At 35.1% G+C, this 15,229-nt stretch overlaps 1 protein-coding gene across 1 annotated transcript in view; it reads left to right on the top strand.

Moving 5' to 3' along the window:
- LOC106878084 (VPS10 domain-containing receptor SorCS3) overlaps positions 1–15,229 on the top strand; it is a 1,235,712-nt gene that overhangs the window by 721,939 nt on the left and 498,544 nt on the right. The window lies entirely within an intron of this gene.

Consider the following 15,229-nt stretch of genomic DNA (forward strand, 5'->3'; position numbering starts at 1 on the left):
CTCATCCAGCTATTCTGATTATATGTCTGTGCACACGTTTGAATGTGGTGTGTGCCAGAGGGTTTGCAAATCCAATGGGGGTCTTAAAAGACATGTTAGGATCCACAATGAGCAGAACTTACTTGCAGGTATTGGTAGTGCAAATCAGAGGTGCAATCTGTGTGGGTGTTTTTTCAAAACACTGTCTGGTTTAAAAAGCCACATCAGACGCCATGAAAGGGCTAAGGTGTAGGTGCAGGAGGTGGTCAAACTCTGTTTAAGGAGTAGACAACCACCATGTATCTATGTATGTATCAACTATAGCTTGTGGTGAAGTGGTAAGGGAGGTAAAAGGTTGATGACTTTTATGATGGAGATAATACATATAATGAAAGCAAGAAAGTTAGAAAGACTATTGTTTAAGTGTGAACAGGTAGTGGTTGCATATGCATATGTTTGTGGAATTATGATAGTTTGATTATAAATATTGTCCCAAGTAAATGTGCATGGTAAAAGAGATTAAAGAAACTAATAGAGAACTAAGACCATATGGTGTAACAACCTCTCTTCATTTCAGAAACAAGAAATTGGGTATTCAATGTGCAGGCTATTTATCATTGAGCTCGATATCATTATGGTATTGCATAAAAAAGTTAACAAGTCTTTGGCCAGTTTATCCAATATATGTAGATCTACATACAAAGCACCTGAGACTGAGATATTCTGAAATACAGCTGAAATAGTCACTGGTGTGAAAGGAGTGGATGTTGGAACTTAGTGAGAAATGGACAACTGCGACAGAGTGGGTGGGTGTAGGAGAGAGATTTCCTTATAAGAATTGTGGGGTGAGAGAGGAGCTGAGGATCAGAAGGCTGCACATATGCTTGAAAGAGAGGAAAGGTAAATTAGGGAAAGGGCTGGAAGTAACAGGATCAAATTTGAAGGAATTGGAAATACAGTTGAATGGTCCATTGGAGAGTTAATGTGGACAAATAGTAGGATATGGAAAGGGAAGGTAGTTATTTGTTGAGAGTGTAGTACTTTGATTGACTTTGATTGACAGTTTATTGCAATATACTGGGAGACTTCATACAGTCTTCCTCTATAATTTCACAAACAGGATACACTTGCAACATGTATTGAGTTTTCTCTTTCTTGTTCATCTGACAAAAATCAACATCTGAACACACAATCTCTCTCTTTCTCTCTCTCTCTCTCGTTCCCTCTCTTTATATATGTATACACACACACACACACACACACACACACACACACACACACACACACCTATATATATATATCAGCATCATCGCCATTGTCATTTAATGTCTGCTTTCATGCTGGCATAGGTTGGATGGTTCAGTTGAGAACTGGCAAGCCGGGAGGCTGCAGTAGGCTCCAATCTGATTTGGAAAGGTTTCTACAACTGGATGCCCTTCCTAATGCCAACCAATCCAAAAGTGTAATGGGTGCTTTTATGTGCCACCAGCATGGGAGCCAATCAGGTGGCACTGGCATCAGTCACACTAGAATGGTGCTTTTTACAGTCACTGGCACAGGTGCTAGTCATGTAGTACTGACATCGGCTGTGCTCAATGGGTGCTTTTTATGTGTCACCAGCAAGGGTACCAGTCAAGCTGCACTGGCATTGTTCACAACTATGATTTCACTTGGCATATTGCCCAATGATTTAAGGGTGCTTTTAAATGGGCTAGTTATGCAACACTAGCATCAGCCACAACTATGATCTCACTTGGCTTGCCAGGTCTTTTCAAGCATGGCATATTTCCAAAGGTCTCAGTCACTTGTCATTGCCTCTGTGAGGCTCAACATTCAAAGATCATGCTTAACCACATCATTGCATGTCTTCTACATTTTCCCTCCACTGTTAAGGTGTGACACTTCTTCACACAGCTGTCCTCATCCATAAGCATCACATGATCATACAAGCACAGTCATCTCTCTTGCACACCAAATCTGATGCTTCACATATTCAACTTTTCTATCAGGGTGCTTACACATCCAACGAACCATACTAGCGTCATTTCTTTCAAGCCTACGCATGTCCTCAGCAGTCACAGCCCATGTTTCACTGCTATGTAGCATGGATATTTGCATACAGGTATTATACAGTCTACCTTTCACTCTGAGAGAGAGGCCCTTTGTTACCAGCAGATGTAGGAGCTCTCTGAACTTCACCCACTCCAAGAGCATCTGCCCCAGCTATTGACTTGGTCACCTAGGTAATAGAAGCTATCAACTACTTCTAATTTTTTCCCCTGGCATGTGATGGAATCTGTTTTCTGTAATCTTCAGTGTTTATTGCACCTGTGCATCTTCCACACACAAAACCTATCTTCCCAGTTAACTTTGCTTTGATATTGTTGCACCTCTTATGTGTCCATAGCTTATACTGGGTACATCTTATGGAGTTTCTACTTATGCCTTTTCTACAAATTGAGAAGGGCCACTTACCTGAAGGGATTTGTGATTTGTCCGCTTTCCTACTTACTACGACTTTGGTTTTTTGCTAGGTTAACTCAAAGGCCCTTCGATTCTAGACATTGCTTCCACATTCGAAACTTCTTCCCTAATTCTAGTAATGACGCAGCTATTAGAGCAAGATCATCAGTATAGAGGAGCTCCCAGGGGCAGCCTGTCTTGAATTCCTCTGTTAATGCCTAGAGGACTATGATGAACAAGAGGGGCTGAGGACTGATCCTTGGTGAACCCCTACTACTACCCAGAATTCTTCACTAGACTCGTTGCCAGCCCTCACCATACTGACTGCATCACTCTCCATGGCTTGTACAGCTCACACTAATCACTCATTTATCCCAAGTTCCTGCATTGACCACCAGATAAGGGATCAGGAGACCCTGTGAAAGGTTTTCTCCATGTCAATAAAAGCTAAGTACGGAGGTTTATATTTGGCTAGGAATTTCTCCTGCAGCTGTCTTACCAGACATGTAGCATCAGTGGTGCTTTCCCTGGCAAAAACCCAAACTGCATCTCATCTAAACTAACTCTATCCCTAATTAGTTGGCCTATGACCCTCTCCATGACTTTCATCACCTGATCCAACAATTTGATACTTCTGTAATTATTTCTATCTAAGGCATCACCCTTACTTTTGTAGCAGTTGACTATGGTGCTGCTACACTAGTCATTGGGTATAACTCCTTCATGTATCACCTGGTTAAATGTATGGGTGACTAAACTATATCCTACACCACCAGATATTTTAAGCATATATATACATATATATATAAATAGATAGATAGATATATATATTTATATCAAGGGAGATAGGGTGAAAATGACCTGTCTCCAGCATGCTTGAAGTGCCAATACCTTCAAAAATCTACCAAAAACTAGGTATAATTATATACATATGTACATATGTACATTATTATTAATTTAATGTGTTAATTGCCTTTAACATGTGACTTGGGATTATTTAAAAGTGATTAATAAAACAATCACAAGCATTCAAGAAACGTTTATTTGAAGGAAAATAAAAAATATGTTTATCATTCTACTGTTTCTTATACTTGGCTTTTGTTTGTAGTTCTTATTTTATTGACAATATTTTCAGTTAAAGATATCAATTCTGTTTTGTATCATTGGTTGAAAATCAGAACCTTATTTCTCTTTAAAATTACAAACAGTGTTTCCTATTAAGATAATTCTAATGATTTTCCACATTGTAGGCCATCTTCTAGAATTTTGCAGTAATCAGTGAGTCTAGTTCATCAACATTAGGTTCGCTTTTGCTATTTTGAATTATGCTGACAATGTGAACAATTGCAAACAATTCCTCATTTTATTTGATAAAACCATCTAATTCTTCACTCCTTTACGAACAAACTATTAATCATGTCTGAGTGTAGATTATTTCTTGTATCAGAATCATTAGTAGTCAACGTAAAATGGCATTTGTACATGCATTTAAGGTGGTTTTTATGAATTCCACGAATTGCTATTGCAATTATTATCAATCAATGCATAACACTGAATTTGTTTTGTACTTTTGGAACAGTAAGGTTTCTTCTTCCACAAGATCCAGTATCTTTTTTTTTTTATATGAATGTTTAAATTTGTCTTAAAATTAAAAATTATACCTTGATCTAGAGTTTAGGCTAGTAGTATCATAATAGATGATAAAAGAAGAACATTAATGCTAGAGTGTGCTAACTGACTGAGATGTGACGGAGCATTATCAATTAGTAATATAATTTTGAAGTTAAAATTTTCTATACATTTCAGCTTCAGGAGCAAAATTTTGATTAAAATAGTTTTTTAATACTGCAACTATACTAATAAACTGTTTTGATTTTTATATTTTATCTTCTATTTGCATATGTATTAAGAGTCCTGTTAATTAATGAAAGAGTTAGCATAACTCATAATAATAATGTGATTCAATCTTTAGAGGCTTTGAATCTATTGTTTTTTCAGATTTTGATATATAAATCCTCATTGCCATTTTTTTTTCTAGAACAAACAAATTACATTGGCATTAAACATTTGTTTTTAAGAATAGAAACCATCTTCAATTATTTTTGGTAATTGTGGTACAAACTCTTCAGCAGATTTATTATTGTTTCATTCACTTTTAGCACACTTTGATATTATGTAGAAAGATTACAACTAAAAATTTTCCATACTTTCTACTCAAAATCTAGTTTGTAATTGATAAGTATATTGATTTGACATGTTGACTTGATAAAAAAAATTCTTCCAGCTTCTTTGTTTATTGAGTAAAACTGTGTATTAGTGATCATTTTGGATATTATCTTCTGTCTAAAATAAGACTTTTCCTATTACTACATATTAAGATGCTTATCTTCTTTATTTCTTCTCATTTTTTAGCACTTACTCTTACTAACCCTATCCCTTATGAAGTTAATTTATTATTCTAATTAACATTTCTAGAAAAAAACAACTGTCTTACATGACTTTAGTTTGACATTTTAAACTATTACTGCAACTCAAAGATTTTGAAAGAAAAGAAATATTTAAAAAATGATGTATCGACACTCAATAATGACAAAATGGTATATCTATGCAGTAGTTTTCATACAGTGGGACCTCATGTATATAATATAGTAGAGATGCTGATTTTGAATAGCCTCACAATATTGCTGAAGGCAAGTACATCAGGTGAGCATTCTACATACTAATAATACACATACAGTAGCATCACATTTATATCACTTGGAACTTTTTTTCTTTATATTTGATGATTGCTTCATCCTAATCATTCTGATTTAGTTTCATCCTTCCATGTATGTGGATATCCATCAGCATAGGACTTTATAAAATTATAAAATACGATATGGATCAAAAAGTGAAATGATAGTGAAACATCTATACATGATTGAATTTAAGTAACAAAAGCTTGTACAACACTTTTACCACTCTGTTAGTCATCATAGTAGGTTCCAGGAACATGCATTACAAAATGACCACTACGATTTTGACTGCAAGTTTTATGTCAAAGTATTTTTTTCCTAGAAGAGTTGCCTTCCCTATAGCTTTGTTAAAAATAATGGGAGCCTTCTCTACCCTTGGGAAATCTATTTAGCCCATTGATGGGACCCTAACAGGTACTACTGTTCGAGGTTAGAACAGGTCTGGGAGTAATGATAATTAAGGGTTGATGCCATGTTCCTCACAACTCCAGAACTCCCAAACTGGAGCCTCACCAACAGATGCAGTTTAATGTCATACATTTATATATATACATACACCCATGCACATGTGTGAGTGTGTTATTATTCAGCTTTATTTTAAGATTTTTTTTCCGTTAGAGAAAGAGCCTGTTTCTAACCTAGATCCAAGGCTCCTTCATTGGAATTTCAACATCAACAGGGTATGTTTGTATGTATGCATGTATGTATACATGTATGTATGCATGTATGTATGTATGTATGTTTGTATGTATGTGTATGTGCAGATTTGTATGTTTTGTTTTATGTATGTATTCTCATGCATATAGTTGCATATCTAGACATGTTCATATATACTTAAATGATAAACTTCTGGAAAGTCTCACAGATTTTTACTGTTCCAGTGATGGCTTAGATCTGTAGTCTTTGAATTAGCTTTCTTTTTCTGATTTTGAGAAGCCTAATTTTTCAAGATTGGTATTTAGGTAGAGTGTTACATATCCCAGTGCCCCAATAATTATAGGTATAAACCTGAACTTGTAATCTGGATAGAGTAGCTGTAGATTCATCAGGAGTTCAGCATAATATTTTCTTTTTTGTTGACCTTTAGCTTTGTGTTAACATCCACTGGGCAGCTGATTTCCAAACTGTACAGAGATTCTCTTCTGTATCCCATATTACTATGTCAGGTCTGTTATGTTTGCACTTCATTGAGGTTTTCACTGAGACATTCCACCTGTACTCCTCTTTTTTATTATGAGTGACTATGGTTTCTACCATACTGTAGGCTCTTATTTCTTTGGCCTCAGGGTTATCCTTCCAATGAATCTCATTATATAGTGTCCAAGCTACAACATCACATCTCATCGATAGATAATACCATGTTTCTGGATAACTACTTATGATGTAGTGTGATGTAGTGATCTTTGGTGTTAATTCTGCAAAGTTTACATCGGTTATCACATTTTGCTGCTTTTCCTGTTGGTGCATCAGGTATTTGGTTGATATTTCCTGTTCCTGGATTGCAAATGCATACCCTTCAAAGTTGGAGGTAGTAATCTGGTTGTTGGTCCAGATAGACTGCTTTGATGATCAATGTAACTATCATCCCAGAGCTTTCTACTAACATATCCATGCATAGTCTTCTGCTCATATACGCTCACCCTTTCACCTGATGATATATTGCTGTAGAGTTGTGTGACTTCTTTGAGCATGTACTTAAGATTATCAGACAAGAAATGCTGTTCAAGGACCTGCTTTCCAAGTCTCATGATGTTATCAGCCTCATGTATGCAAACTTGGTCAAGGGATGCACTTTGACACTTGGTGGTTAAAAGATGTTGCTAAAGGGATATGATACAACATTCAAAGACAGTCTGGATTGATGTTAAGCCTTTGCCCCCTTGTTTTCATTTTAGGTAGAGGTGGTCTATGTCATTGTTGATGTGGAAATTATGTGTGCTTGTTGATATCTTCCAGGTTTTCACATTAACGGTTTGAATCTCATCAAGCATCAAATCAAGTAACCCAAATGTTGGTATGAGTACTGGCACTGCAAACACATCTTGGGCCACTGTTCTATTGAATGCAGAGAGTTCTGAAGTCCATATATTCTTTATTTGGCTGTAATATTCTTTAGTGACATGTGTCTTGTTACAAGTGCCATTGTAAGATGTTTTCAGATACAGGGGAAGCAATTAGGTCATTGATGGAGATGTTGTTAGTCTGTTTTACAATTTTTCTTCCTTTCACAACCATCTCCAACACTATATCCTTTGACAATGTTGTAACCAGGTCAAAGCCCTTTTACATCTCATGCATATTCTTTGCATATAGTTTCAAGTCATCCACAAAGAAACAGTTTGTAACTTTGGTATTTCTGTTTCCTTGTGAACCAGTGAGATATGCTTCAGACTTCCTTAACATGAATGACAAGGAGTTTACAGAAAGTATAAACAATATCACAGAGAGGCTGTCTCCTTACAATATACCTCTGTGATACTGTATTCTATCAGTGATAATATAGTCGCTTATTTGTATTTAACATCAAGATAGTGGCCTACAATGAAATCAGGTTAGCTGTGGCTTTGACTATCCTCACTGGAACTTTAACAAGTCAAAGGGCTTCTAGCATGCATGAGTGGGGGACAAGAGTCAAAGGCTTTCTTATTGTCCAGCCACATTGAAATGAGGTTCCTCCTATGCTCTTGCACCTCTGACATTACAGTTTTGTTTATCAACAGTTGCTTAGCACATCTCCAGACTCCCTTCTTCACAGCTGCTTGTTCTGCTGTGATGACGTTATCACTTTCACAATGGTCTTGAAAGAAGAGGTTTAAACAAGCTGTATATATTTCATACATTAAGTTCTGGCATACAATTGGCCAGTAGGTTTTTACCATGTTGGTAGTTCTGCATTTGGCAATCAGTTTTCTCTCTGCCAGAGCTAAGAAGTATGGTATGCTATTGTTCCCTTTGAGAGCTTGCCAGTACAGGTTGATAAGATATATGTATGTATGTCATTATTCAGTTTATTTCAAGATTTCTTGCCAATAGGGAAAGAGCAGGTTTCTCACCTAGCTCCAAGGCTCCTTCAATGGAATTTCAACATCAGCAACAGGGTATTTTTGTATGTATGTATGTATGTATGTATGCATGCATGCATGCATGCACATGCGTGTGTGTGTATTCATTCATTCATTGCTCAGGCATAGGTGTATGGCTAAGAAGTTTGCTTCCAAGCACACAATTTCAGATTTAAATTGTTCCTCCTGATCTTTATATTAAATTGTATATATTTATTTGTTTATTCCAAAATCCCTGTATTCTCATCCAAAATGTAAATGTGTACCAGACACACACTGAGGAATGTATGGGCCAGGTTCTGGTGCTGTCTTGAGGGCAGCTACTTTGAGTAAGCTGCTATCTCCCAGCCATAATCTAGTTGATATTTTTTGAGTTTTTAAAATACTTGTAATTTTGAATGGATTATTGTATTTCAATTTCTGTTTATGCAAACTGTCAAATTTAATCTAAACACCTTGTGTATGAATATAATCTGTATGTATGTGTGTGTTTATGTGTGTATGTGTACTGTCTATTTGTCTTGACATTGCATGATAGTTGCAAACAACTATCACCATACAAGTGGTTTGTCTGTTTGCAATCCTTTTGTGAAAACCTGTCTGACCACAGGGAAATATTTCCCTGCTTGAAAATAAGAGTTGGCAAATGGGAGGATATCCACCCAGAGAAAGTCTAGTTCAACAGATTCCATCTGACACATGTCTGCATGGAAAAGTGAATATCAAAATGATGATGATTTAATGTGTGTGTGTGTTGATTTCACCCTTGCCAGTTGAGTAGATTATAGTTGACTGAAGAAGTTTTATTTGACTGAAATGTATGTGTTACAGTCTGCTATCTATATCAGGTGCAACAATCATGCACAGATTACAACAGCAATCAAATATTTCCCATTAAAAAAACAATACACATTTGACCAAAGCCAAAACAATGTTCAAGTGAAACCATGCAAACTGAATACCACACAAAGAAAAAATACACCACTATTTTCTTTATTTTCAAACATTTCAAGTATCTGATTTTATTAAAGCTGTCTTTATTGCTTGTTGTTTTCAGATATGGTTTTAAAACTTCAAGTGTGCAATAGAGTGACTTGATAAACTTTGATTAGATTATCCATGCAATTAGTTGATACAAAGACCATAAGGACTATTTGTTTACTAATTACAAGGATAATTTAGTCAAATATTTTTGTCTTTCTGTGTTGCACTTACAAAGTTTTATGATATGTGTATTTAGCATCAAGATAGCTTCACTGAGGTGTATTTTCTCAGCTTTACAACATAAATCAGCCTAGAGTCTAGGCTAGCCAAAGTAGCATAAGTTTGATAGAATTTATCAATGTTTATGTCAAATCATAAAACATTTCACAAATTATATTTTACTTGAATGAACAAGAAGCAATAATGGCTGAGAATCAACCAAAATTGGCTAATACATTTATAGGATGTTTATTTCTCAAATGACTTTGAAAACACCATCACATAGCTCAAAATCATTTAAAAAATAAACATTATATAAATGTATCAAGCAAATGTTTGATTCTCAGCAGTTATTGCTTCTTGTTCATTGAAGCAAAATTTAATTTGTAAAATGCTTTACCATTTGACATGTAAGCTTTGATGTATTTCTCTCAGACTTAAGTGACATGTAGCCAAAGTCTGAATTCCTAATAAAATATCTCTATCAGATGCAACAGTTGTGCATGGATTGCGGCTGTAAAGTAATCATACATTTCACATTAAAAAAGCAAAACAAGTTTGACCAAAACCAAAACAATAATCAAGTGAAACCAGGCTGAGTATCATGTAAACTCTGTGTGTGTGTGTATGTGTATGCATATGTATATATATGTGTGTGTGTGTGTGTATGCATATGTATATATGTGTGTGTGAATATATATGTGTGTATGTATGTGTGTGTATGTGTGAGCATGTTTATGTAAAATCATACATACAGACAACGAAAAATTAACTTAAAAAACACCCCAAAACACATACCTAGAGAATGAGAAATATTTTTACATGGAGAAGGTTAACAGTGACTTTGAAGAGGAGGAGGGGAGGGGAGAAGGAAGTGGTGGAATAAGGAAAGGAATAGAATCAGAAATAAAAGAGAAAAGAGAAAAGAAAGAAGAAAGGGTTAAGATAAGAAGATGAAAAAGAAAAGGAAGAAGGTGAAGAAATGGAAGATGGATAGGGAGGAGGAGGAGATTATATATGGTGGTAAAGGTCAGTAAGTTGAAGTGGTGTTGGAGTGGTATGGAGTTAGAGTGGCAAAATTCACTAAAATATTTTTGACAATACAAATTGAGCTGAAATCAGCCATAGGTGGATCTAATGCATGGAAACTAGAAAAATGTATTTTATGGCCTGGGTGGCACCTACCTAAAAGCAAACCATGTAACCAGATGCCTTAATGATGACTGCTTCTCATTGTCAATCAAGGCACATATGCATATAAAGATACAAATAGATAATCATATATACACAAACATTTCCATACATGTACGAATGCACAAACACAAACATACACACATATATATTAACATACACATATGCAAGCATGAACACTATCATCCAGACACATGGTGAATCCTGCTCATCTTCCATACCACCAAGGTAGCCATATACATATATAGATAATAACACAGCTGTTACACACATTTGTGTATAACTTGGAATTAAAATGCAGCATGCCTTCTGTTAACTTTTAAACACCCATGCATTTCACAAGTTTCCCACTCACAATCCAGTCAAGTATCCAAGACATGACAACTTGTGGGGAAAGAGGATTACCTCCCAGCACTGGTGCTGTATTTTATTTGTCACAGAAAAAGAAAACTTAGCCTTGGCATGATTTAAACTTAGACTATGAAGAACTAGTTATTGGTTTGTGACCATACTTGGTACTGTTTTGTAGGGTTTTAGTCAAACAAATCACACCCAGTTTTTATTTTAAAATCAGGTACTTATTCTATTGATTACTTTTGCCATATTGCTAAGTTATGAGGATGTAAAAAAATCAACGCTGTTTGTCAAACAGTGAGGCAGACAAATACACACACACACACACACACACACACACACACACAATGGGCTTCCTCATTCAAGGCATTGGAATGGCTTAGGGATATAGTAGGAGATACTTTTCTTAAGGTGCCATGCATTGGTACTGAGCCCACAACCACGTGGGAGCAAAGCAAGTTTTTTAACTACACAACCATCACACACACATAACATGAGCTTCTAAACAGTTTTTGTCTACAGAATTTCACAAGCATTAGTTAGCACAAGACTTGTAATAGAACACACTTATCCAATGTTTCATGCTATGACATAAATCCCCAGACCACATGTGCTTGTGAAGGGAAATTCTGGTTCATTACAGCCAAGTGGGTACTCATAATAAAAAAAAAAGATTACATTGAAAAATAAAACTCTTCAAAGGTAACTTAGTGACTTTATTAAAGATTGTGGTACTTTTTCACTTTTGCTATTTTCAATAATTTAGTGTTTCCTATACTCTAAGATCAAATGTTGAGAGGATTCAATGCAACCACTACATATTAACAATGACTGGAACTGTCATTGAAGGCAACTAAACAACCCTCTTATCTATAAATATGAAATTGAATTTCTGTCTGTTAGTTTGCTTGTCTGTCAAAATGAAAGTAAAGACAGCAAATCTGTAGGAGTAGCCTCACTCTGGTTCAGATTCAAAACTGAATCTTTCAATTTTCCTTGGGCATATAGCCTATCAAGTTAAACAATACCAATTAGGGGGGAATATAAGCAGTAATGAGGCCTTCCAGCACATATTTGGATTTCCAGTCCACGAAAGGTACCCAGCTATTCAACAACTTTCTGTGCATTTAGAAAATGGTCAAAGGGTTTTCTTCACTGCTGAGACAGCTGCAAATCAAGTTTTTAATCCAAAGGATACCACTTTAACAACCTTTTTCAATCTTTGTCGGGGGGGGGGGGACAATTTTGCAAAAATGCTGCTATATCACAAGGTTCATTCTTATTACACATGGAGTAATAATAAACAGAATAGACACAAAATAGGTACAAATGTTCAAGGTCATTCTGGGATTAAGTTATTGTACAACAATTGGTAGGGTTTATACTGTACATCCTAACGAAAATGAATGCTTTCATCTCAGAATGCTTCTTCATGTAAAAAGAAGATCAACTTCATGGGAAAGTTTGAAAGAAGTTGATGGTGAGATTTGCAGAACATATTGAGAAGCTTGTTTGAAGTTAGGTTTGCTTGCAAATGATCAGCAATGGGAAGCAACACTGGAAGAAACCTCAATATGATAAACACCAAAGAGTTTAAGAAATTTCTTTGCTTTTATTCTCAAAAATTGTGAAGTAAGTAATTCTATTGAACTGTGGAATAAGTTCAGAAATGATCTTGCTGAAAATTTCAAGCACCAAGTTCAGTTGAGTAATCCTGAGCAAGATATTGGTTTCACTGATGCTATATCTAATGCGGGTTTGATTGAAATAGAATATCAAATCATTTTGATGGGGGGAGGGGGGTGAACCTATAAAAAATTTGGGTCTCCCACTAATTAATAGAGGGGATTTTAACACTCTGTCCTCTGAATTAATGAGGGAAATTTCCTATGATATGGAGGAACTGACCATGTACATAAATGATAATCTTCCCAAGCTTTTACCTGATTAATATCGTGCATATTCCACTGTCATAGAAAGTATTAACTATAACATAGGAGGACTTTATTTCTTAGATGTTTCAGGAAGTACTGGGAAAACATTTGTAATTAAACTCCTCCTGGCTAAGGTTCATCAAGAAAATAAAATAGCTTTAGCTACTGCTACTTCTGGGATTGCAGCAATATTACTACCCAGAGGTTGGACTGCCCATTCAACATTCAGGCTATCTTTACATTTATCTAACAAAGAAGATCCAGTTTGTAATATATCTAAAAATTCTGCAATGGGTGAACTAATACAAAGATGTCACTTAACTGTCTGGGATGAATGTACCATGGCCCACTAAAAGGCTTTTGAAGTTGTAGACAGAACAGTATGAGACATTAAAAATTTTAATTCTATGATGGGAAATGTCATAGTATTATTGTCAGGAGACTTCTGACAAACACTACCGGTTGTTCTGAGAGGAACAAAAGTGGATGAGCTCAATGCTTTAATATAATAAAGTCTTCTGTATTATGGCACCATGTGAAAACGCTTCAACTTTCGACAAATTTGAGACTGAGGCTTTCAAGAGATCAATCATCTGAACTATTTGCAGAGTAGCTTTTGAAATTTGGCGAAAGGGGAGTTGCTATTGTTGAAGATCAGTTTCCTACACTCAATCCAATATGTAATTCAGCTGATTCTGTTGATGATTTGGTGGTTGAAATCTTTCTGAACCATCTTCATAATTACAACAATACAGATTGGATCTGTGAGCAAGCTATCCTGGCTCCAAAAAATGTTGCTGTAAATAGCATTAATAATATGCTTTTGAATAACCTTCTGGGAAAAGTATTCACTTATAACTCAATTGACAGTGTTTTTGATAATCAGGATAGTGTTAACTACCCCATCGAATTTTTGAACTCACTAGAACCATTGTCTTCAGCTGAAGAAAGGGACTCCTATTATGCTATCGTATAATTTTGTCTCAACCAAAATCATATAATGGTACAAGGCTAATTGTGCACAACCTTACGAGGAACTGCATTAAAGCAAATATTCTCACTGGTTATGATAAAGGTGAGATCATTTTCATTCCTCGCATACCAGTTATACTATCTAATGTCCCATTACAATTTAAGCCCATCCAAGTTTCTTTCTCCATGCGCATTAATAAAAGTCAGCCAAACACTAAAAATTGCTGGATTGCAACTTGAAGAACTATTTTTTTCACATGGCCAACTTATGTAGAGGCATCATGTGTGGAAGCAAAAGCAAATTATTTTGCTTATGCACTCCGAAAAAAACAAAAAAAACATTGTTTATAAAGAAACATTCACTCTTAATGCAACAGGAATACTTCAATAACTTAATTTGCTATTACTATCATTATATTCAAGAATGAGTAAATTACTTATTTAAATGAAGTGTATTATATAATTGCCATTGGTGTATTGGTAAATAAAATAACACATACAATTCACTTATTGTCATACAATAAACAAACAGAAGTTCAGATATGAAATTGATCTTTTTTCTACTTCAATTATTAAATGTTTTTCTCTTATAAAATACACATATACTGGAGGAGTAAATTATATATATATAGTAATACTTTGAATGTGGCTCCTGAGAAAGAGTAAAAGTAATTACTCGATCAATGACAGGTATTGCTGTTAGTGTTAAATTAAGTAAAATCATCTCTTGTCCCACTTGTATACTACTTTATAAGTAATATCAAATAACAGTAGACAGAAAGGCACTCTCAGTAAACAACATACTATAGTTTCATGAAGATTGCCTGACATATTGTTTGTGATGTTTTATGATCTTTGACAACAAAGGGCTTCTCGCCACATGCAAATTTCAGGCTTGCCAGTGAAAACCATTTACAAACTCAGTATGTGTGCAAATGTAAACATTTTCCCATCATACATGTGTGTGTGTGGTGTGTTTCTGTGAGTGTATATATACACATATACACGTGTATATATTTATGTATAAATGTATGCATATATATATATATATGTATTCATATGTATGTATATGTGTATATATGTATATGTATATATCTGTTGAGTGTATGTGCATATATACATGTGTGTGTGTGTGTGTATACATACATATATCAGTTGAGATATTGTGTGTACTTTTGCACATACAGATGATTTATAATTCAAGATATAATTATCTTTTAATATATAGACATATATCTCCATATATGTACATATGTATGTGCACATGCTCAGGCACACACACACATGCACGCACAATATTTTTGTGTGTGCATATATATATATATATATATATATA

Source organism: Octopus bimaculoides, chromosome 14 (assembly GCF_001194135.2).
Source record: "Octopus bimaculoides isolate UCB-OBI-ISO-001 chromosome 14, ASM119413v2, whole genome shotgun sequence".
NCBI lineage: Eukaryota > Metazoa > Mollusca > Cephalopoda > Octopoda > Octopodidae > Octopus > Octopus bimaculoides.